The sequence below is a fragment of the Zalophus californianus genome, chromosome 8 (genome assembly GCF_009762305.2).
Source record: "Zalophus californianus isolate mZalCal1 chromosome 8, mZalCal1.pri.v2, whole genome shotgun sequence".
NCBI classification, from domain to species: Eukaryota; Metazoa; Chordata; class Mammalia; order Carnivora; family Otariidae; genus Zalophus; species Zalophus californianus.
In genome coordinates, this window is record NC_045602.1 from 31,705,100 (window position 1) to 31,731,105 (window position 26,006).

The following is a 26,006-nucleotide window of genomic DNA, read 5'->3' on the forward strand; positions in this document are numbered from 1 at the left end:
AAAGAAAGAAAGAAAGAAAGAAAGAAAGAAAGAAAGAAAGAAAGAAAGAAAGAAAGAAAGAAAGAAAGAAAGAAAGAAAAAAGCCTTCTCGGAGAGAAAAGGCAGTGATTCCTAGAGAAAACCTTCCACTCTCCTATCTCAGGGATTCTTGCTGAGTTTTCCATGAAAGGAAAGTACAAGGTACCAAGAGTATGCGAACTGACTGAGGACGGACCCTACGATCTTTTTAACCTTCATGGAAATGGTCTAAAATGGAAAGAATGGCCTCCCAGTAAGAAGTAGAGATTTGGATATTCACTATGGGAAACTCTTCCCTTGGTTTAGGGGACACCAGATGGATGGGGCAGGGTTAGGGTAGGGGACCTGGTTAACAAATATAAAGTAGTGACTACACTAGAAAAGGTGTTGGATATGGCTGAGGCTAAAATGAGATGATTTATTCTCTGAGAATAAAAAAGTTGTCTGTGTTAGGAGCAAACTGGAGACCTTGTTGCATTTTCAGTGTTGTGTTTTCTAGAAGTATAGTTTAAGCTACCCCATGCTTACAAACTCCTGCTCCTTCATGCGAAGATGTGCGCTTTCTTGTGCAAGAGTCGTTGACAGAAGATGAACGCACCATTTCCCTGAGACCACGTAGAATTCTGCGTACCGGCAGAGGTGCTTCAGGGCCCAGTTGACAAAAAGAAGAACAAGGCTGGAGAACTGGCGTGGGGTCTGGCAGCATCGGGAGCATTGGGAACCAGTGAGCTTGACCCAATTGCTGGCATCCCTTGGTGGACTCTGCAGGCTCGGTGGTAGTTAGTGCCACTGATTAATCCCAGAAGTTGCACGGTGACTGTGGCTGGCAAACTGCTTTGCCACCCAGGGGGCTTTCTTTGAGATTAAACATCCTGAGGGAGAGGCCAGAGAGGAGTTTTTTTTTGCAGGAAAAGAGAGAAACCAGAGTAGATGTGAACAAGAATAGAGATTCTGGGTTACTGAATGGCAGGGAGACCTTACTTATATCCAAAGCTGATGAGCCAGAGTGGTTTCGTTATATTCTCTAAGGGAGATCAAACCCAAAACATCAAGGTTCCTTGAGGCTGGTACTTGCAGGGGCCTGGACATGAGTGCATGCTTCTCCAGCACAACCATGTTTGTCTCGTCCTGAGAATTGTTGGCATCTAGAAAAGCAGTTGCTCTATATGGAACACTGTGGACAGATGAGTTTCCCCCTGGGCTTGCTGCTTAATCGTAGGTGTCTATTTTTCTCTAGAGCAAGAGGGAAATGACGACCCTTCCAACCCACATTGAACCTGAGAGAGAACGACTTGAACTGGAATACGTTAGCATCGGTGTGGCTTAGTGAAAAAGAACGCCAACTTTGGAGTTCAGACCCCAGCTCTGCGGCTTGGTGTTGTAACCTTGAGGAAGTTAATTCACCTCTCTGACCCTCAGTTTCCTCTGCTGTAACATAAAGGTCTCTTCCTAGCGTGTTCGTCATGATGATTATGGATAATGTAGATCAAGTATTTAGCCCAGTGGCTGGCACATGGTACTAAGTGATAGCCATCATGATTATTGCTCCACTGAAGTAGCTCCTTTGAATCCAGGAATAGACTGAAAAGCAAAAATATAATTAATAATAATATCTATTCATAATTTCATTTAATCTACAAAATACCTCAATGAGACAAGTATTATTGGCATCATCAGCCTTTGACAGAAGAAACCCGGGTTTTAAAAGGTCACATAATTTGTTCAAAGCCACATGACGAGTAAGTTGAAGAGCTGAAGGTTTAAATGCAGCTCTGTTTGCTTCCAGAGCCTGTGTTCTTAACCATGTATCTCCAGATTACACACTGGTCTTAAGGCTAGGCACTGAAAACTCTGTCATCATAAGCCATTTCTATAGACCACTAAGTAGCTAGAAGCAGCTTCTGGATGTCCAGGAGACTGTTTCAGGTAGCTGGAGTAGAGGTAGACACCCCTCAAAGTCCAGGACAAGGGTGCCCATGAGCATTCTGACAAGCACTCTCCTAAATGCAACAAGAGCATCTACTTGAGTGACTGACTTTTATAGAATTCATAGGTGTCTTGCTGTCACTAAAGTAAGTCAGCAGTAGGAGCAACAAAAATCCAAATCTGTGAACTGGACTTGCTTGAGACTACTTGGAAAAGTAGACAGAGCCCAGTTTTTAAGTGAAGATCAGCGTACAAAAGGAAAGAACACTGTCCGGAACTCTTTAGGAATGATTATCATATTCTACCACATTTTTTCAAAAATAGTAACAACGAAGTGGATGTAGCCATCACGACACAGAAAATGGGCTTGTGGCTTGAAAGAAACACTACTGTGTGCTTTCTGTTCCTTTGAGAACAGGGCAGACAATGATATCGTCTCTAAGGAGCCTGTCCGGGTACACCTAATATCCTCCCCATCACGCCCAGATTTCAGGAATGCCTTTGAAGTCAGTGCGAAATCCAGGCATCTCAGAAGGATTGCATATTTTAGCTGCTTTTAAGATGAGGACAATATCTACAGCGACCTATTACAATCAACATATTTTATTTGTAACTGGAAAGCAGCCAGATCTTTTCTAACTCACACCCAAGCTTAATTCCAAGCTCCCAAATCTGACTGGCTAGTTGGCAGGCAGAACACTCCACCTTGACAATGCCCTTAGAATTGATTGTCCTTGTTGTAACCTATTTAATCCTTCTAGAGTAGTTTCATCGTTATATTTTGACAGTTAGATCTGCACCTTACCTCAAACACCTCCCCAAGCCCCACGCCACTTCTCCCCTCCCTCATATTCTCAGGGTCTGTCTTCAAGTACAAGTGCTCAGAAAGTGAACTCCCTCTTTCTATTTCCCATAACCGTTCTTTGCTCGAGCTGAGATGTCAGCAGGTAATGCCACCACCACCTGATCCGCCCAGCAAATATTTATCTTTCAAGCTTGTCCTGATCACCCTCCCAGAAGGTGAGCTATCATAAAACATAATGAAATGATTGTTGTTGTAAGGCATTATGTTTGGGGGCAATTTGTTATACAGCAATAGATAACCAGAATGCCTACGTATGGTATGATACCAACGCACAAAAATATCTATGTGCCAAAACAATAAACAAGTACGTAGCAACAATAAACACTGAATTCAGGATGGTGGTAATCACTCCAGTAAAGTCACTTGTTTGCCTCTACTGTAGAACAGTGGATCTTAATTTTTTGTTGTTGTCATCTTGTTTTATTTAACAGTGATATGAATGTTAAATGGCACTCACTTGCAGGACATGTTCCCACAGGCGTGCCCAAATATCCACTGTGGTCATTGTAAATTAGACTGTTGGTAATGCAGCACCCATCAGGAGCAGATCCAGGATTTGTGGGGCCTAAAGCATCCACAAATTTGGGGAACCTCTTTCAGAAAAAAAAAAAAATTCTGAACCAAAATTAGATGCAAAAGTAAATACTTATTTAGAATGAGAAATCACAAATTTTATAAAGCTAACACATACCACAAACATACAGAAAAATAATGTTTTTATTAATTCACTTTATGACATACCTTTCTTTTTTTTTTAAGATTTTATTTATTTATTTGACACAGAGAGACATAGCGAGAGAGGGAACACAAGCAGGGGGAGCGGGAGAGGGAGAAGCAGGCTTCCCGCAGAGCAGGGAGCCCCATGCGGGGCTCGATCCCAGGACGCTGGGATCATGACCTGAGCCAAAGGCAGACGTTTAACGACTGAGCCACCCAGGTGCCCCTATGACATATCTTTCTAAAACTATTTTTCTGAAGTTTTGGCTGTTCAGTCTTCGATTGGCTCTTCACAGTATACCAATCTGGGGATATCATTTTCTGAAAAGAAAATGGAAAGACAAATTAGTTTTTCTTCTAGCATAGTTAATAAAGTTCTTATTTATTGAGTTTTTAAAGGTCTCTGTCAGCTTTTAACATTTTCTTATTGATGTCATGTGAATTTTGAGGATTACTGTCAAATTTGGGGAGATCCCTAGCAGGTCTTTTGGGCAGGAGTGTCAGATTTCAGGGCATATCAAGTTATCTTTTCAGTGACTGATCTCAAATACTCTGACTTGAAATGCATGCAGCATTTATAATTGCATATGCTGCATTTTGCAGTAGATTCTTTTTTTTTAAGATTTTATTTATTTATTTGACAGAGAGAGACACAGCGAGAGAGGGAATACAAGCAGTGGGAGTGGGAGAGGGAGAAGCAGGCTTCCCGCCGAGCAGGGAGCCCTATGCGGGGCTCAATCCCAGGACCTGGAATCATGACCTGAGGGGAAGGCAGACGCCCAACGACTGAGACACCCAGGCGCCCCTGCAGTAGATTCTTGACGGGAGAGAACTTCTGTTTCTTTCCTTTTTTTTCTTTTTGGTGGGGGAGTGGCAGAGGGAGAGAGAATCTCAAGCAGGCTCCATGCCCAGTGCGGAGCCCAATGCGGGGCTCCAGCTCACAACCCTGAGGTCATGACCTGAGCAGAAACCAAGAGTCAGACGCCCAACCGACTAAGCTAGCCAGGTGCCCCAAGAGAAATTCCATTTCTAATCATTACTGATGGGGTCAAAATCTTCTTTTTGCAATTGTACCCATCTAGTGATTGGAAGGATTTCCCCTAGACTACATTTTTTCCATACTTCCCAAACATTATTTTCCTTCGACTCTCCTACTGTTGGAGCTTTTTTTTTTTTTTTAACATATCACCTTTGAGTCTAAGAACAAGGACCAGAGAGACAAAGGGTACTATGTTCCGGTTTGCTCCTTTAGGGCCTGAATTCAGGAAACTGAAGTTTAAGAGACTGAAGGGATTACAGGAAGCCACGGAGGTTTTGGCCCCTCCCCTGTTTGGAACTTGGGGAGGGAACAGCTGCAGAGTGGCTTGCTTCTTTAAGAAATACTGCTGTAGATTAAAAATAGTGGTGCATAGGGGTTAGGTGGCTATGGGCCTTGGTTATCCCTCTGAGCTTCCCTTGGCTGAGACCTGGTTGTCGCCATATATTCCATGAAGGACTGGGAAGGCAGCTGAGTTGGGAACCAGAGGGCATGCCTGTGAGTACAGTGTTCAGCCTAAACCAGGAATCAGATGAAGGTTGTAGGTGCAACTCAGACAGGTATGTCACACCAAGGTGACCTGAATCAGCAAAAAAGAGCACTGGGTCCTGGACGCACCAAGAACAAAGTCCAGGCAGGTCAACTCCAATGGCAGAGTCAAGTGCAAGATGCCCCCGGGACCAGACTAGCCAAATGGACTCACAGCAGAGCCCAGCAACACCCCACACAAGAGCACTAGGACACAGACATGTATCCCAGGCCCCCTGCCCTTGCCAGATGGCCACCTGAGTAAGCTTTTCACTCTGTCTGCCACCCTGTTCCTTTAGCTATTGTTCTAGGAGGGAGTAGAAACAATGGAACCTAAGATACCAGAGTCAGATTTTCAAATCACAGGGGAAGATCCCTGGAATCCTCCACCAAGACTTATTAACAATATCTATCAGGTTCTTATATATGTCTGGTAATTCATGTTGCCATAATAATATATTTATATCACTTTTTTTCAGTTAAGCTTCACAATATCTCTAAAACAGAGGTACTACTACTATACCCATTTTACACTAAGAAGCCTGAAGCCAAGAGAAATTAAACTTTTAATTTGCCCAGAGCTACCCAGTTTATAAGATAGTGGAGCAGGGCTTTGAACTCACAGGTAGAATTCGGGAGTGCACACTTGGAACTGCTGAGTTCTGCTTACCTGTAGCAGCTTGAGGACTCTAGGTGTATAATACTAAAAGCTCCTTGGGGTTGGCCTGACTATCCCCCACCATGAGTCCCTTCCTTGTCACTGCGTGACATCAGTGGCAGATCTCAGAAGATAAAGTGATTGCTGCTCCAGTATATGTAGTGTGGTTCGCTTCTCAAATGCTTCAGGGGAGAGTCACCTGTTGCTGGAGAAGCGCCGCGTCAGCCATTACTACACTAGGCCACCCTCGCAGAGACCAAGTATGCCCTGATCTTGTACCCATGCTCATGCCCATGTTCTCTGCTCCCTCCCAGAAGCCTCTGGGGCATCTTAAAGGTATGCTCACTCCCAGCACAACATATTTTGATCCATGGAAATTCATCCTTAGAAGTAATCACACTTGCTACAGATAATCCAGAAACTGGAGAACTGTGGGCTCCAGATTGCAATTCTGAGTCTGTGACAGGATCGCTTGAAAATGTATTTATCCATCATGCACCACATTTCCATAAAACGGAAGGGGGTGCAACATACTACTATCACTTCTAGGCTGGTTGGTTGGCTTCCTCTTGCGCAAGTATTCATGCTCAATTGTACTTCTCTGCCCAGCTGCGCCATCTCCTCCAGCACCCCTCCCATCAGCATCTACTTTCCTCCGAGTTTTTGAGGACAAAGCCATCTCCTTGCTGGTGCTGGCAGTGCCCATGGAGAGAGCTAGGATCCGTGCCAAGCATGCAGACTGCTGATGCTCCTGGAGCCTCTGGTCCAGTGGGCACCGCAGCTGAGAAGATCCCATACAGAGGTGGTGAGATCAACCTCCGACCAGCCCTGCCATGCTTTGTTCCAAGCAGTTCTGCTCGTACCTGAAGATTCTCGAAGATGTTGCAGTTTCTTCCTCTCACCTCTTGCTGGGAATGCCTCAAAGTCTCATGAAGTCAGTTCCTCTGTTTCTGGTCTCTCCTCTCTAACCAATGGTCTGCAGCACCTTCTAGATGTTGTGCCTCTGCTCTGCCACTCACTTCTCAGGCCCAACTCCTCACTAATCTTACTTGTCCTCCCTGCAAGGGCAGTGGATATTTGACCAACCCAGCACAAAACAATGCACATTGGTGATAAAAATGGGTGCAAAGCCAAAAGGGACTTGAAGGAAAAATATTGTCTTCACTAGCTGTATTTTGGCCTCACTCAGGAAGACAAAATTGCCCTATAACAGTTGTTAAAAAATACTTAGGAATTTCAGCATGGGTTAAATATTTTCCTCCTGTTCTTATTTTAAGTATGTAAAACCAAAAATGTGCATATCCATCTGGAAAACAGCATTTTTATATTTTAGTCATGGGTATATTTAAATCTGAAGGTCAAGACCAGCAACACCCTACATTCCAAATTGGAACTCTGTCCTCACATACATTCATGTTTTCTTTTTTTTTTTAAGACTTTATTTATTTATTTATTTGACACAGAGAGGACACAGCCAGAGAGGGAACACAAGCAGGGGGACTGGGAGAGGGAGAAGCAAGCTTCCTGCAGAGCAGGGAGCCCAATGTAGGGCTCGATCCCCGGATGCTGGGATCATGACCTGAGCCAAAGGCAGACGCTTAACGACTGAGCCACCCAGGTGCCCCACATTCATGTTTTCTTTTCCTGAATGATGGTGAGTGACAGGATTTGTCAAATGCAATGAAGAAACACTAGGGGAAGTTCATCATGAGGGTAGGTAGGGGACTTGTTCTTGACAAGATAAGCGGGTTATGTCTCACCATAAATGTTGTAGTTGTATAGAAGGACACAAAATCTTTCAGTCTAATACCTTAACAAGGAAAACTATTTTCAGAGCAATTTTAACATCTTTCATCATGCTTATGTGAGAACCAAGGCACTAGTGGCCATTCTGGGGTTGAGGCTAAACATTATGCACAGATTAAGACATGGCAGCTTCCCAAAATTAAGACAGGAGAGCTCTAGGAAACCGCTGAAATTCCAGGTGTACACATAGATGCTCCAGGACGGCTGGAAGGAAAATAACAGGTCTCTGGTGGGGGACAAAAAAAAGAAAAAAGGAAAAGAGATATTTGGGGGTAAAAGAGCTAGTTGTGAGCAGTCGAGAAAGGGCAGAAGAAGCTAAGAGGAAGTTCAATTTAGGAAGGTAAGAAAAGGCTAACAAGCAAAGAAGTGCCCTTTGTGGGTCAGAAAGGAGGAAAGAGAAATTCAGCAACAAAAATTCAGGAACCCCAAAAAAGAGAATAAATGAATGTATTAGGATCACATGTGATTCCAGGGAATCTGCATCTGCTCACCAAAAGATGGTGCTCCCAAATCCCACAGCCAGAAAATGAAGAATAGGATGACCTTGGTTTCTATTCTATTTTCCCCAGCATCTGCTAAAGCAATCTGGCCAGCTATTCCCTCTTGGGTGGCAGGGAAGGGGAGAAGCATACAGACAACAAAGGTGGGAGGGAAATATAAAGGACAGTAGCATCAAGTATTTCTGTAGAGGAGAGACTTGGGAGTGCTGCTGGGGAAACACCCTGAGAGGAGTGTGGGCTCTGTAGTGACAGAGGCAGGGATCTAGTAGACTGTGTCTCAGGGGGTCTACACTAGGCTTGTAGATAGTGATCACAACCCAAAGGCAACTTTCTAGGCTCAATAGATCCTTTGAAAATTAGATCATTTGTAGTTCAATGAATATGAGTATTTTAAATCTAAGACTGTGCCTGGCTCCCCAGGTAGCATACCTGGGGTATATACAGTATTAGGATATGGTATTGGGCACAAGCTACCAATCCACCAGAGGTTTCCAAGATAGCTCTTCTCTCCTGCCAGTGAGAGCTCTGATCACATCTGCAAGTCTTTAGCAGGTTCCTCCAACATAGACTGGAGCATAAAGGGCAACATTTATTTTTTATTTTTTATTTTTTTTAAAGATTTTAAGTAATGTGTTTATTTGTCAGAGACAGAGAGACAGAGAGAGAACAAGCAGGGGGAACGGTAGGTAGAGGGAGAAGAAGGCTCCCTGCTGAGCAAAGAGCCCGATGTGGGACTCGATCCCAGGACCCTGGGATCATGAACTGAGCCAAAGGCAGACGCTTAACCGACAGAGCCACCCAGGTGTCCCAAAGGGCAATAAACTCATAGGCAGCCTCTAGTAAACTCTTTTTTTTGAGGACACAATCTAATCTTTAAGGGAAAGCTAGGCTATTTCATTACTCCAAGTGGAATAATAACAGATAATACATTAGGATGCTTTAAGCTGAAAATAACAGAAACCCCAACCAGGAACATCAGAAACAAAAAGGAGAATGTAGTATCTCATGTAACAGTAAGTTCAAAGGTAAAATCATTTCAGGGTTGATAAGCTCACTGTTCAATGACATCATTAAGACATCTGGTTGCAATGTGTTTTCCAACTTTCTACTTCTCCTTCCTCTGCTCTTCCTTCCTCCAACCAAAACCTTGACCCTTGTCCTCACATTTATCCTCTACAGTTGCAAACTGGCTGCCAAAGTTGTAAGTGCTCCATAGAGATGCAACAGCGTGAACAAAAGAGCGTCTATTTCTTGCCTTGAATCTCTTTTATTCAGAGGGAATTTTACGTTTTAATTTAGTTTTTTAAATTTTAATTTAATTTTAAGCTTTCTTTAAACTTTCTTGCAATCTCACTGCTCAAAATTGCTACTCATGCCAATTCCTAAACTAAACTTTGACAAGGAAAATGGCCTTGCTGTGATTGGTTCGATGTAATCAAGATCCACCCTGCTTTGGGTTGAAATCAGCTTTCCCTGAAGGACATAAGTTGCCTGATATCAGAACAAATTGAGATATTGTTAGTCAGGAAGAAGGGAGGAATGGCTGATGGAGAGGCCGCCATATTGTTTGTCTTAGAGAGGAACATGATTTCCAAACATACCCTGACCTACCAGCTGCTGCTCCTGTTCCAACAATCCGCTTGACACAAGGATAAGGACTCTTCCACCCTCCACCCCCAAATTTGGGCATAACTGAAGTAATGAAGGCCCTTCACAAACAGGCTAGGAGCAAGCCTGAAAGCCCTGAGACCCAGTCAAGAATTCTACAAGTACCAAAAAAATTAATGTGAGTCATAGGCAGCTTATGTTGAAACATAACACCAATTGAGAAGCATAAGTTGTACCACTGACGGTGATAAAGGACCTTCCAATAATCAGTAAGTACCAGTTAGATGTTGTTCCTGTTCATCCCTTGACCTGGGTTGTTTAATAGAGGTCCTGGGTTTCTATGAGGGCTTACTGCATAGTTGAAAATCCTGTTTATCTTATTGTCACACATATCCTTATAACATAGTCTCCCATAAGTTAAAGTAACTTTAATAAGTTGGATTTTTCTCTGCAGAAAGTCACTTTAACCTGGAGGCCCAGGGTTGGGAGCCAAATGAGGACCTACAGATTTGTTCTATTTTATCCTCACATAGTTAGCCTATAAAGTGGTTTTTAAAATTTCTAAATTAATTACAAACATTTAACAATCAAGAAATCACATCTTTAAAAATCTGGATTTCTGGATTTTTCTCAAAAAAATCAGATCTGACCATGGGGTCACACGGTGACTATTGTCTGAAGCTGAATTGTGATCCCTCTTTGGAAGGGAAGTAGATTCTCCAGCTTGCTACAGACCCCATTTCATATTCATCTGCCTGTTTGATCCATCCCAAGTTTATGGCCCCTGGCTACCTAATCAAAACTACACATGGACTTGCCTAATGTGCCTGAATTTGATAAGTCATAGCCAGTTCAATCTGAGATGGAAAAGCAAATGCATATATGAAGGAAGAGACATACATGTATTACACACACAATAGGAGACATATGATCTCTGAGAAGGGCTGAGCCATGAGGCCCATCCCCCACGGAGAAACATTCTGAAACTCACAGCCCTCCTGCCTCTCCCCACAAATCTTGGGAAGCTGGCCAGTCCTGATAGGAGAGAAAGAGGAAAGAATCAAACATACTATTGTGTTCTGGTCTAGTCTACAGCAATCACCGTGTCGGGGGAGGCCCCAGAGCACTAGATCTGATTACCTACTGATCATGATTTCAGCTTGTAGAACAAGCCTGTTCCCATTAGTGACTGTATACAATTACTAACTGATATGCTTTTGGGATCTTACCACAATATTCTTTTCAGGGATTTCTCATTTCTTCCACCATCCCCTACACACAGACACACAGACGCATACACAGGTATGCGTGCACACACACACATACACACACACACACACATGTGCTTACCTTGATAGATCTGATAGCAGGTGGCCCAAAGGGACTCTGAAAACTGGCTTTGTTTTGTCAGCATTCTATACATGTTTCTCAAGGTCTATTTTCTTCCTTCTTTAATCCCCACTTAATGACCACATCCGTTACAACCTATCTTCCTTGCTAAATGTCAGAGTCCAAAACTGGAGGGCCAGGGATGGGAATGGAGGGATAGTTCTACCAATCATTTTCAGTAAGTGCCTAATTCCAAACTAAATCAGAACGGTAAAAATGTACTAACTTAACGTCTCAGGATCTCAGTCCAGAAATAGCCAACATTCAGTATGAACAAAAATGTGCATAGCATGATACAAGGCTGCATGTTGAAATGGACAATTGAGTACAGATTCTTTAGCTGATGAGATGACAGAAATAGTTCTTAAAAATTAGGACAGATAAAAAAAAAATCAGCAAAACAGGGAACTAAGTATCATAGAGATTACTGTGGCCTTTGGAGAAATTTCTATCAAACTGGTTGCAGCTACAGGGAAATTAGGCTAGTGTAATAAGACCAGACATTTTGAGTCCAAAGCACCCCTTCAAGCACGGAAGGACACAAACAATGCTTCCTCCTGAAAACGCAGGGTAAGACAGTCTTCTGTCTGTTCTACTTTCTGGTGGCCTAAGGTACCTGCCTCAGGAAAATCCTGTTGTAAACAGAAGGGCTCATTCTACCTAAAGAGTTTTAAAAACACCTGGAATGTAAGCTCTGGTAGAACATCAAGGAATTGGACATTTTCTAGAACTCCTCTCTGATCCTTTCATCACCCTAGGAAGTGCCTGAAAATAGTAATTAGGCAAGGAACTGGGAACAGAGAGATACTGCATAGACTTTGGTGGGTTTGCCTCCATTATTCAGTTCAGCCAAATTCAATCAGAACTACTCTGTGCCCAGCACTGTGCTAAGGGCTACAACAAATGTGAAAGAAGTTTATGACAAAGCCCTTGACTTCAAGAAGCTTGCCATCTTGTTGGGTAGGCTGAAGCTATACGTACGAAGGAATTAGAGAGCAACATGAGAATATAACTGAGCATCAAAATTGATCTAATCTTTACCTAATCTCGGGTTTCTTAGGTACCATTCCACAAATACATTTGTTAAATTATAACTAATTTAATTTGGTATAATTTAATAAATTAAAATCCATCATTGGTCGCACTCCAGCACAGCTAAAACCAGGAGATAGATAATGTCAAGTGTTGAAAAGAATGTAAAGCGACTGGGCCTGTCATACATCAATGATGGAAGAAGAAATTGCTAAAACCACTTTGGAAAATTCTTTGGCAGTATCTGTAAATATAGTATATCCTATGATCCAGAAATTTTACTCCTGGATTTACACCCAACTGAAATCCACATATATTTTCACCAAAAGACATATATAAAAATGGTCATAGCTGCACTATTCATAATATTCCCCAAACTGGAAACAACCCAAATGGCCATCAGTAGCAGAATAGATATGTAGCATACTCAGGCAATAAGCTACTAAAGAGCCATGGGAATAAACAAACCATAACTATACCCAACAATATGGATGAGTCTTACCAACGCAATGTGGAGCAGAAAAAGCCAGACCAAAAAAAACAAAACAAAACAAAACAAAAGGACAACTACATACAATAGGATTCTATTTGTATGAAGTTCAAAAGCAGATAAAACTAATCTATTGTGGTAGAACTCAAGATAGTGGTTTCCTTTGTTCAGGAAGGGTGGTTATTGGAAGCCAGGCAAAAGGAGGACTCTGGGGGGCTGATCATGATTTATTTCTTGATCTGGGAGGTGATCACATGAGTGTTCACTTTGTGCAAATTCACTGAGCTCTGTGATTTGCACACATTTCTACATAGTTTGTCAATAAAAAACCCATACAAGGGTCACATCGAGTATTTTAAACGCATAAACATTTTCTAAAGATCTCTACTAATGGAGAATTGAAGCCCAGAAGAGTTTTAGAAATTGACTTCCAGCAGTCTGACTGGGACCAGGAATTTCAAGTTTCTGAACTCCCTGTTCTGTTACTGATTCTCTAGACAATTTTAGAAAAACATTACTTGTCATACCTCTCTTTTTAAAAATAGCAAGTTTGGCTTTCATTCTTCAATCACCAGCTAATGGGTTTGCCTTTAAGGGTAAAATATGTGTAATTGCCCAGTAGTTGATGCTTTCGACATTAAATCAAAATGAAAATTCAAGTCCCTTTCAATTTTCATGATAGGTAACAAAATTCTGCTGCACATAGGGAATGGGTTGTTATTGTCCAAAGGAAATCATTATCATTCTCATTCTCTGCTCAGCCCACAGGTGAAGCTTAGACTGTCTGCCATAAATCTTTATGTGGAAGCCAAGGTCTCAGAGGGACGGGAACAGGTGCTTTCTCAATCCTTATGTGGATGGATTCCCTTGCTCTGAGGAACAGGAGAAGAAACAAGTCTTAGCAAAATATGAGCCAAAATGAAAAGAGAGTTGGTCTGGGTGGAAGGGGACCTGGGGCTGTCACTTATTAGCTGGAAAATTCTAACAAGTCATTCCACCCCTCTAAATTTCAATTACCTCGTGTTTAAGATGAGATAACAATCCCTCTCCTACTTACGTCATCAGGTTGCTTTGAGGTAAAAGTGAGACAACGTATGTAAAAGTTTTTTGGAAACTAGAAAGTGCTACCCAAATGCAAAGGATGATAATTGTGTAAGAGTGCTGTCAGTAAACTCTGTTGTTTTAAAGTTAAATGTCCAGGGGCTGAGGATAGAGCACAGTGAGCGAGACAAACGAGGCCCCAGCGCTCAAGCAGCTTATGTGGTAAGGAGACATTTTTATAGATAGTAAAAGGCCAAATGAAAAATAAGATGACTTTGACGGTCAATAATATTGTCCTAATGTGGTACGGTGACAGATGGCGACTACACTTACCATGGTGAGCATTGAGTGATGTATAGTACACATATAGTAATGTATTGTGGAATCACTATGTTGCACACCTGAAACCAATAGTAAGTAAATAAGTGAGCTTGGTTGGTTAAAAAGTGCTATGAAGAAAAGAAAGCAAAGCAGTGCAATAGAGAGTGACTAGGAGGTTTCATTAGGTTGGACGACCAGGGACAGCCTCCCTGAAAGGGGGCCAATGAAGCTGTGTCCCGAAAGTGAAGAGGAGGCTCTGGGGGCAGAGGGGACCCAGATGGGCCAAGGCAAGGGTGCTGAGATGGGAGGGAGCTTCACATGTGTGAGAAGAGACAGAGAGCCCCTGTGGCTAGAGCAGGGAAAGAGAGGAGAGGTGGCCTGAAAGGTAGTTGGGGGCCCGAGCCCAGAAGACATCATGGATTGTGCTAGAAGCTGGTCACTTAGGGAAAGGGTGCAGGTAGAAAAGAGGGCACAGGACCAAGACTCGTGTATAGCAGAGGAAGACCTGGCAGCAAAAGACTTTTCTCCCAGGGAACTAGCTGTGAAATCATAAAATCTTGCCTTACTTCTGACTTGCAGTATTTCAGATAAACACCACTCAGGTTCCAGAGATGGATTCACTTTGAGGCTGGTGAAGGGTAAATTTCACAGTGCCCCACTTGTACAAGACTCTTCCAAGACCCTGGGAGGCACTCCAGCATTCTTGTAATCCAATTTGGTATTCTTTTTCTTTAAAAGGTCTCCCCAGACAGGCCCCAACCCCTGAATGTGTCCAAATGCTATTGCAAATTTCTAGAATCAGAGCTTCAGCAACAAGTCAGGACCCAGAGGTTTGTAAATATGCCTCCTTTGACTACTCAGGGTCCTTCTCAACCAGCACAGGAAGCTGAGACCAGCATTTCTATGGGCTGCCCTACTTATTTCTCTTTGCCTTACTAGGCCTTGGGGCCAGGCTTTCTACAATCTGGCCATAGCTAACCTTCCCAGCCTCACCCCCCATGGTTTCTCCAAGCCTTCTCCTTCTTCTGCCTCCCCTACCTTCCCCACACCTGTAATAAAGTTGCAGCAACTCGTTCCTGTTCTGGAAACCAGCAAATCCTCTCTTGACTCCATATTTTTACACATGCTGTTCCTCGTGCCTGAATGCTTTTCCCCCCTTCTCCTGTCAAACCCTTGCTGCACTCATACTCTATAAAATTGGAGCCCTCTTGTCCTCCTCCTCCAATTACTGCTCCCATGACCCTGAATGCATCACTCCCTGAAGACCCCAACCTCGCTGTAATCAGAGTTACTCATTTCCCCATCTGTTCTTACCACCCCCCCACCCCGACAAACTGGCCTAGTGGATTCCTTGAGAACAGGTCTTATTCATCTCCTGCATTCCCTTGCTCCATCCCAGGGATCTAGCACATTAAGTAGTGAATCAGGGGATGGCAACCTCCCAAATGCTTAGCAGGAGAGAACATGAGGGTTTGAGGAAACTTCTAGTTTTGCCAACATAGCTCTAAGCTTTTTTTTTTTTTTTTAATTTATGTACACATCTATCCCAGCATGCCCAGGGCCTAGTAAACACAACCTAGTATGTGGTTGCTGGCTGCATGGTTACGCACCTACCCCATACAAAGCGCACCTGTGGGCACCCTGCTCCTGCGGAGAGCTCCCTCTCCAGGGCAAGGTGGAGCACGGCACTTACGCTAAACAAAACTTAGTAAATAGCTCATTAAAAGGACTACAGCTGGAGGAAGGGACCCACTCTAAGGAGTAGCCGATGACTGCAGCTTGTCCCTGGGATTGGCTCTACAGACAAGAACAAAACTGTCCGGTTCTCTGAGGGGCTATGGGTTTGGGAAGGAGGCAGATCTGCCTTGGTTGGGGCTCATTCCCCTGAAGCCCTGTGCTCAGAGTGAAGCTTTCCCAGGGCTGCCCCAGGCCATGCGCCAAGCAGCTGGGTGGCGGTAGAGTGGCCTCAGTGTTTACTAAACAAACCAATGTTCTTATCCTGTCAAGATCTGAAAGACAAAAACAAAACACTTAGCATAAATACAAGGCTACCTATTCAATTAAAGCCTCAAACCAGGGCAGCTAAAAGGCTGAATATAAAGCAGTCAGGGAGAGTTTTATTAAAAGTGAGTTACATAACTTGAGACTTGCTTGAGACTCAAAGGCGCTGTTATCTCAAGGTTATAGAAAAGAATTAAGAGTAGCAGCGTCTCCAAGCACTTCTCCTATAAACTTTCTGCCAACAGTGAGGCCCCTGGGTGGGAACTGGGGCGACCAAGGCCTCTACAGTAAGCTGCTCCCTTGGGTTCATCAAGACATCTTCTGGGCAGGGTGTTGCTCCCCACTGGTGGTAGAATCGCAGGGCTGTCCCATCATCACCAACTCACCACTCAAGAACTGTTCCGTTCTACCAACCCCTCCTGTTGTGTTTAAGAAACCCCAGAGGTGACCCAGCCAGGTCCTGCAGGACAGGGACCAGAACTCCTGCCATCCAGGCCAGCGCCCCTTCCGCTCTCCCCCACTGCCTGCACCTTCAGACACATCCATGGACCTTGGGTCAGCAGCCGATGGCTAGAGAGGACAACTGGGCATGACCCCTCCACACTGGAGGAGGCTAGGCGCGCCCCCCCAAGGCTTCTACTTTCTTTTTACACACACACACACACACACACACACACACACACACACACACAAGCCGGGGGGGGGCACAGAGGGAGAAGTAGACTCCCCACTGAGTGGGGAACCAGCCTTGGGACTCGACCCCAGGACCCTGGAATCATGACCCAAAGGCAGATGCTTAACCATCTGAGCCACCCAAGCACACTTCCTTTCTCCCTTTCTCCTCCTTTCTTCTTTCTCCCCTTTTCCTTCCCAACCTGGCTCTGTCCTCAACCCACTGATGATACAGGGACCCCGACGCCTTGTTTTGTCTTACAGGTGGCAATGGGAGGCAGTGCAGTCTGGAAACGAAACATTTCTCTCTCAACCTCCTCTACCTCTCTTCCAGTCTAAGCCTTGCCCACCCGGGGCTCTGCCCTGCCCCACCCCCCATCCCTGCCCCAGCCTTTTCCTCCCTGCCCTTGATTGTCTCTCCTAGAAAACTGGTCATGTTTAAGGCAGAACCCGCCATAAGGTCATTACATTTTAATAGGGCACTCTTAAAGCCCAGCAGCTTTCACCAAGAAACAGGGTCCTATCAGTGGACATATTTAAAAGATAAATTTTTTGAGCCAGGGACTTCTGGACCTCCCTGAGATTATAATTTAGCGGTAATCCTGCTGCTCCGAGGGGAATCGGAGCTAACTCCCCCACCGCCTCCTTCAGCGAGCAGTAATCCCATCCTGGTGTCCGTCACCTGCCCCAGCCAGCGGCTCTGCCTTCGGTGGAACCTCTGTTTGCCATGCTGTGTACTCGGAGGCCACACCCTCGGGGGCTACGGTCATCGGGGATGTACAATGCTAGTCAGCTCAGAAGTCCTGACTTGCTCAAATGAGAAAAGAGCTACCTCTGAGCCAGTACGTGGGTGATTTATATCTTTAAATCCAGCAGGATGTGGTCCAAGCTGGTTCTATGGAGGGACAATGAAGAAGTTCTTTGTTTGGGGGACCTGCCGGGGTAGGTTAAAGTACCAGGCAGGCCCTTTCAGCTTCCCCAGGCTCCCAGGAGTGTTGGCATTACACAATCTCTAGCCGGACAGACAGGCAGAACTGGCAAGCTCGCTGGAACACTGGCGAGGTCTTGGGAGAGAGCTTTTTCCCTGCAACTCTGCCAGTGTCCCTAATCACACTGGCTCTAGATTTAGGGACTTTAAATGACAAAATGATAAGGTCTGAAATTTATTTTGCTGCTCCAAAGGAAATTGTAAGACTCCCCAAGGGCTGGAAAACTTTGTGTTAATTTTGAATAAGTGGCTTTTCCAAAACCCCTGGCATTAGCCAAACACGTGGGAGAGAATGCAAACTTGCCTTTCTGTGGGACCAGGTCCTGCCCTGCCCCTTTCTCTTTACTGGGCAGGGTTTGTCTTAAATTTGCATCAAAACAAAGAGCACCAGCCGCAAACTGGGTGGCTGGGTTGCTGGGTTGTTTTGTATTTTTTCCATCGTCTTATTTAGAAAGCAAGTATTATTATTCCTTATTTTGGCTCCCTTCAAGTGAAATGGTCTTTTAGATCCAGCACATTTCAGGATTAGTAATGGGTCAAAGAGAAGGCACAGGGTGTATGAAAGTGTGTGTTTAAATTTCTAGTGCTGCCTTTAGAAAAATCCAAGAGTGAAGTCTCCCCAGGGTGTCCAACTGCTCCCAGAGGGCAAACTCCCCACATGGAATCAGCTAGGGAGATCAGATGAGTAAAACAGGGGGAGGGCTGCCTCTTCTGTGGCATCCAAGGGTTGGGCCTGATGACTTCTGATTGCACTTCTGGAAACTACCATCCACCTCTACTGAGCTTAGCCATAGGATATCTCCATGGTGTCTCTTGCATGGATGTCATTGAAAACATGGTATAACCATCATGCAAGACTCTCCTTATGAGGATTCTCAGGAGAAATTTCATTCTGGCCTTAAGACCACAGACATACATCCATCTCTTGAACATTTATACCACCTTATGATATTTGTGTGCATTCTGGCAAACAGTCTTCAGAACGCAGACATATATTCTGGATGGATCCTACATCTGTAGTTCTACCGGGGCTGCCCTGGGAGGATCTGCCTGCCCAGACCCTCAAACCCCAGAGAATACCTCCCAGGAACCATCATCCCAGACCCAGAGCTTCAAGAAGCCTGACCTCAGCCCAAAAGCAAATCCCTATGGACATACCATTCTTTTTTAATAACAAATAATTCATATGACAAATATGGATAGAGCACCTACCATGTGTCAGAGGATACAGCCATGAACATGACAGGCAATTCCTTCTTCTCATAGAGTATGCAACTTAATAGGATTTACCTCACGAGATCCATTTGAGTTTGTAGATATGCCAATGAAATTAACAGGCAGCTAAGGTGGAAACCTCAGAAAAAGATCAGAAGACCAAATTAACAGCAACAGCAAAAGGGTGATCTGAGTTGGACTGAATGAGAAGAACACTTAGAGAAAGTGAAAGAACTATACTTCTGTCAGCTGTGTAATCTTGGGCAAGTGACTTAATCCCTGAGTTCCCACATCTAAAAAATGATGATACCACAAAGGCTTATAGTGAGAAATAAATGAGATAAAGCTCTTAACACATATTGATAAAGCTCCTTGCACGTGCTCAATAAACAATGGCTGCAACTTCTTTCACTACTATCCAAAGAGTGCTGAGAGGCGAAGGGCTCGTGGGATGGGCATTGTGGCCACATGACCTGTTTCAGTGGGATTGGTGTTAGAAATGGAAATGTGGGGACAATGGAAGGGTCATGCCCATGGTGTCACCTGAAGTTCTATTATTTCCAACAGAAACTATTTTTTCTCTTACACTTCAAAAAATTTCTAATCACAACCCTCATACCCTCTCTCTTTTCAGATATGGTAACTCCCATTGTCCCTTCCATTTTACTGATGAGAGTGGTTTCCATTTTATTGATCTTGGTCAACGTTAGAAAGTTAGCACAGAAGTCCAGACCTTCTAACTCATATCCCATGTTTGTGCATTTCCTGTTCTGAGGGAAAGCGGAAATCAATTTGATTTTCTTCTTTGTTCCTTTTTGGCTGTAGCAAGCAGTGTCACATGCCACAGACAAAGGTCTAAACAACACACATTCTAATTTAGGAGTTCCTTACAATTGGCTTTATTGGGTTATTGCTTCTCTAAGTAAATCGTCCAATACCTCACTAAATGTAACACCCAAGTAACGGTTGTTTGCAGCCCTTGACCTAAAATTCTGGGATGCAAAAAAGTTAGGGAAGTTCCAAAGATGTGGTTCCCTCTCTGGCTTCGCATACCAGCCTCAGCACATGGCTCACTTCTATTTCAAGGAGTTTATCTTCAGTGTACTGAAGCAATGAAAGTTGCATCTCAAAGCCACAAGATCCTAAAATCCCAGGATTTTGACAACCCAGTTTCCTCACCTTCTGTGCTTCATCCTACCCATCAGCCCCCACCCACACCCATTCCTCCACCCCTACCCACCCTTCATGGCCCTAAAGAACCCTCTCCAAGGCCAAGCAGAGAGTAGCTCTATAAACAAAGTGGTGAGAGGGAATACCCACATGGCCCACCCCCAGCACCAGTGCCCTAGGAGTTGAAACACAAAATGACCTTGCTGTACGAAAACTGAGAAAGGTTAGGAGATGATGGAGAAAGAGCATGCTACTCGTAATTTCTACTCGTGCAAGGTGGGCAGGCCAGTGATATAAATAGAAGAGGGGCAACTCTCAAGCCCTCATGCCTTTATTCTCCATAGACCTTATAATGCAAATGAGCTAGGTTGGGCTCAACATAATCCCAGTTTATTGACCCCCAGTTATTTTCAGGGGATTGGTGGGCCCTTCTGACCCATTGCTGATGAAACTTGGGTGAAGAAAAACTCACTGGGCATAAACTGGTACATCCAGGATCTAGAGTTAGCTGTGACCATTGGCAATAGTTTTTGGACAGAGAAAACGTTTTTAGGAACCTACTCTGTTATTGCTCTGCACCATAAATTCAGGAGACCACTCTTTATTTCTCTTATCTCCTCAACCTGGTCTCTTAAGAACCAGTTGAGTGTTTATCAACTATTCATTCTGGTACAGTGATAAGGAGGAATTCTCTTGTTTTCTACGATAAAGCTTCTGTGTTCTGTTTTCATGCTTAGGCAAGTAGCCACAAGCCTGGGAGATTTATCAATTTATTACTCATGCCAATTTGGGGAGCTTGCAACTTTGAATCAAGCCAGAGATATTTGCTATTGTACAAACCTAGCAAGCCAGTGTGGAAAACCCAGGAGAGAATATATATCCTTTGAACAAATTATTCAAGTTGACAACATCCCATCTCCCAGATCAATTGCCCATTGAATCATAATGCCTTATAGCCACATGACCCTTCAGGGAAAGCTTACAAAGCATGTTCTCATTTGTTATCTCCTGACCCTGCCCGCAGCCCTCTGCTGTGGGCTTGACTGGTGTTATCACAGAGCAGGCTCTGGACTATGAGCCCAAAGGAGAGGGCTCCAGCTCCAGCCACTTCCTTGATTGATGTCCTTGGGCAATTTCACTTCAACTGTGATCCTCTGCCTTCTCTTCCGCATAAAGGAGCCAAAACACCCAGAGATGGATGGGACTAACAAAGCTTTAGTTTCAGGCCCTACTGTTGCAGGATTTCTTTTCTTTCGGTGCCTGTGGTTCTTGGTCACACCGCTTTGAAGAATGAAGAGGTAGACCAGATGAATAGTGGGGGGCAGCAGAGCAAAGTTTATTGAACGATAGTACAAAGCTCCCGAAGAGGAAGGGGACCTGAGAGGGTTGCCACGGAGTTTCTAAGTCTGGGGGCAGGGGGATGTTTATGGGCTTGTTGGCGGGCTCTTTTAATCCGATTTAACCCTCCATGTGCCTGTCATCCAATTAGGTTTTTGTCATCTACCTATCACATGGGAAAGGGTGGAGGGTCCTTCCCGGGTGGGTGTAAAATCCTTTTAGGGGTGGTTTCTTCTTAGGGCAGGGACCCCTTGTCCCTGCCTGTCTTTCTTCCAACTATCCTTCATTACTACCACCTGCACAGGCTGTGAACCTAATTTTGAAGTCATTTTGTGTCCTTTTTCTTAGAGAAGACTCTAAATTGTAATAAGCTTCAGGACTCACCAAACCTAGATCAGTCTCCCAATATAACCTACTTAATCTAATACCAGGAAGCCAAAATATGACCGGTATTTCTTTGGCCTCAGCTATGCCAAATGGCCCCTGATGATCACCATTCAGACCCGTGTACTAGGTGGACTTCACCGGTGCCCCTCCTGGATAGCTGTGAACGGCTCACAGCTGGCCCTGTCTCTGGAGAATTGACTTCCACTGCATCGGAGCCCCTTGTCCTGGAGATTACACCATCACCTCTGTTCAGGGCAGTCGACAAATGTCTGCTTGATGTGATCAAACGGCTGCAGCCCTGTCTCAAGGTGAGACCAGCTCTGTGATATAATCCATGCTCCTTTGGGATCAGATCAAAGCTAGACTGTAGCTGGGCTGACATCCTGGCTTAGCTCCTTCCTCCGTCTCATTCTGCTTCCCTCATTCCCTTTCTCCTAGAGCCTTGCCCTACCAAGTTATATATATCTGAATCCTCACCTGGGGCCCAGCTTCTAGGGTACCCAACCTAAGACATAAAGTGATAAGGAGAGCATCATCTTTTCCCATGTCAAAGCCTGTCTGGTCCACTTTCAAACACAGCCAAAAAGCCACAAGCCCCTGAGACCCACTGCAGCCAGTGCTCGGCCTACTGCACAGATTTGTTTACTTATTTCATGACTAGCATCCCTATCTGAGGCCCATCCTGGACCTCTAGCTAAGTCCAGAGAGCCAGAGTTCTAAGTACCTTTGGAACTTGGTGGTGGGAGGGTAAAGGCGGTGATGCTGAGCATTTGGTAAAACTCTAAACTGTGACCGCCCCACCTTTAGTTTCTTCTCTGAGCATTTGCTTTAGATGTTAGGAAGGAGACCAAACGATGAGAAACAAATGATTGGTAGCATCATGTCTCTTTTGATCATTTTCTCGGCATTTTTTTTACTCAGGAGATTTATAACTAGCCCTTTGTCCCCACTGAACAGAAGAGGAATCCAGGCTCTCCAGTGTTGCCTGTCATTTTAAGGAAAGACAGAGTTTGGGAGGAAAGAGATTTAGAGCCTCTTTCTGTCTCATCTCTGACTTGTTTGCAACTTTAAATGAATTAATTGTCACCCATTAGCACTCGCGTGTGTGGCATGGACATTTACTTCCACACCCTACAAAGAGCAAAGACTTTTGGAGAAAGATCATCATAACAGCAAGACCACCATCTATAAAAGAGACATAATCTTTAAATCACCAAAACGGACACACGAGAAATTCCTCACGAAAGGGAATAAAATGTGAAGCAGGAAATATTTATTACCCAAGTGCTTGCTCCTCCAGGCCCTTAGCCCTAAAGGATCTAGAGATAAATAGTCTACCACTTCATTACACAAGAGAGACAGGTATAGGCTTTGCAGACAAATTGTGAGGATCTAGGTCCAAATCCAGGAGCATCATTCAACAGAGAGAGGAGCAGGTGGGCCTGATGAGCTTAGGCAGGTACATTCCAGAAACAGCTATCACAGGTTGGAAAAGCCCAGTTAGGGGACCACAGACCCAAGAAGCAAGGGCCCAGGGAACTCACCCAGGTAAGGCTCCCAGTGCCCAACATGGAACTCATCAGAATCCTGGCTTTTCTGGTCCAGCAGCTTCCTGTAGACATCCTTGGAACTTGTCTCAGAATGTGGGCAGTACTATATTGAGTGGGGAGCAAAATAGCAGGATTAACTCTGTGACCTTGGCCAACTTACTCGTCTTCCATTTCCTCATCTGTAGTAATTCCTCCTTACTCATTCCTCCTTACTTTCAGGCTGGTATCAGATTCTGTTTAAGACACTATGTATGAAATTGCTTTGTAACCTGGAAAGTGACAACTGTACATGTAAGACAATAATATCTGTGGATAGGTGAGAAGCCAGAGAGAAAAGAAAGCTTTCTGGAATAGGAAGAAAGGAGTTCCAAGATCTGTAGGCTCATCCAGCCTGGTCTCTGAGCCGATGCAAGACCAGGCTTGCAATGCATGCACAGCCTTCCCTGCTATTGAGGGAGAGCTGGAAAGAGCTCCATGTCCAGTGTCCAGTGATCTTGGCAAGAATGAATCTGCCTTTGGGTGTCCACAGAAGTGGGAGCTGCAGTCTAGTCTTCCTATCAAAGGCAACCACATATGGTCCATCTGTCAGACTGTTCTCTGCCATGACTTCTGATTGCAATTCCCTCTCCAGCTCCCTTTGGGACTAGGGCCCATCCCTAAGCTCTGATCCAATTGGCTGGGGCCCTGTTCCTTCCAGTCTCTTCCCCAGGACAGATGGACATGTTGGATAAACATGTTGGATATACACAGAGCACCCAAATTCTCAGAAATCTTACCCTCCACTCTACCTGCTCAACTCAAATAGAATCCCCCATGGACCAGCTCAGTCTGGATCACACTCAGCAGCACTCCCCAAGCTTAGTGGTTTGAACCATGGGTTCTACTCCTGGGGGAGGAGGAGTCTTCTGTCATTCCCTCCATCCCAGCTATTTCCCCCTTTACCCCTAAATCAACATCAGCTGCAACAGTCTCCCTCCTCCCCACTGGGAGCCCACAGTACATAATAATGACAGTTTTTAATATCTTTCTCTAAAAATTTCAGCAAGATAAAAGGCTCAAAAGAAATAAGGAGCATGTACTTCTAAAATTTTCATCCTTCAAAGGAAGAATCAAAGATAATTAAAATATTAGTGAAGGAAGCACAGGGAGATAAGAGTTATATTTGCGTATTCTTTAAATTATAAATTAGTGTGCTGGGGCGCCTGGGTGGCTCAGTCTTTAAGCGTCTGCCTTCGGCTCAGGTCATGATGTCAGGGTCCTGGGATCAAGCCCCGCATTGGGCTTCTTGCTCAGAGGGAAGCCTGCTTCTCCCTCTCCCACTCTCCCTGCTTGTGTTCCGTCACTTGCTGTCACTCTCTCTGTCAAATAAATAAATAAATAAAATCTTAAAAAAAAAAAAAGGAAAAAAATTAGTGTGCTGCTCTTTAAAAAAATTTTTTTTTTTATTTAAACAATTTAGGTAATTGAAGTGATGAAGTTTGTAGAACCCTGATTGCCTGTGGAATAAATACACTTTGTAGGTCCTGGACACACCACTGATGATTTTATATTGTATAAACTTTGCCGATGTTCTGGGTAATCCTCAAACAAGGGGAAAAAGATGTTAAGCTAACAGGTCAAACAGAATGAGGTTGCTTTTGTTACTCATCTAACAGTTTGCACATATGACATGAGATTATTGTTCTTCTGCTGGGCCAGGCAGGAATGGACTACAGGCAGCTGAGTAAGAGTGGCATGTCCCCCAAAGTGTTGTCCCTGGAGCAGAGGCTAGTGCTCCTAGAGGCTTCATCTTGAGACCCCTGGTGCCAAACCAGGCTGATTGTAAACCAAGTGGCAGTTGGTGAGAAGTGGCTTTAGGGGCTTGGGTTGGTGGGAGACGAAATGGGAAGACAGAGGTGGAAGCAGAGACAGGAAATTGTCTACTTGGGAGAGGGGTTGGAGCAGCTTTTGATAAAGCTTCTGTAGCCTTGGGATGGCCAAGGAGGGAGCCATTTAGGTGTCCGTTGGGTCTGGATGCTTCTCTTCCTCCAGGAGCCTGTGGGAGAAGGGTAAGTCCCTAGGGGCAGAGAAACACTGAAGACATTTGTGGTTTTGATGCTAGTTCACCTGTTGCTTAGTCACTACTCAATCTACTCACCTCTAAAATTCACCAATCTTGCAGCACCAAGGATGGGCACAGCCTCAAACTTGGAATATCTAAGCATGTGGAACAGGAATTCATACTTTGTTTTGTTTAGTGGGAAGTCTCTACTTCTTTGATCTTGACTATCAGGTAATGTGGTTGATCATTTAGGTCAAGTCTGGTAAACAAAGCAGGCAAATACAATTTGGGACCCAAAATCACAGTGTGAGCATATGGGGTCTCTGAGTAAGGTGGCTCCCAGGGCCTTTGCTGGAACTGGCTGGTTATTAACCTAGACAGCAGAAAGTGTATTTCAGTAGAGGGCAAAGGTAATGAATGAGAGAAGAGGAAGGACCCTCGTGAGGGTCAAAAGCTAGAATTGCCAACTATTGTGCTCATGGTTACTCTTCTACTTAAAATCTTTCTTTGGCTTCCCCTTGTCAAAGGGTGAACTCCGATCACCATTGTCCATTAGGGTGACATACAGGACCTGGCTCAGCCCGATCTCTTTTTTTTTTTTTTAAAGACACATTTATTCAGCGTCATGATCAGACTATTACATTTAGCAATCAAGAGCATGGGTGCAAAAAAAAAAAAAATCTACATTGAAACCCTTTGTTGGAATGCT

General features: G+C 44.3%; 1 long non-coding RNA gene across 1 annotated transcript in view; it reads right to left on the reverse strand.

The window, feature by feature from the left end:
* Window positions 1–3,700: 3,700 nt before the first annotated feature.
* LOC118357270 overlaps window positions 3,701–26,006 on the reverse strand; it is a 39,356-nt gene continuing 17,050 nt past the window's right edge. Inside the window, exons 2-3 of the long non-coding RNA XR_004820253.1 lie at window positions 23,251–23,359; window positions 3,701–3,847 (exon numbers count right to left, since the gene is read on the reverse strand). This is a non-coding gene — a long non-coding RNA (uncharacterized LOC118357270). The remainder of the gene's footprint in view (window positions 3,848–23,250; window positions 23,360–26,006) is intronic.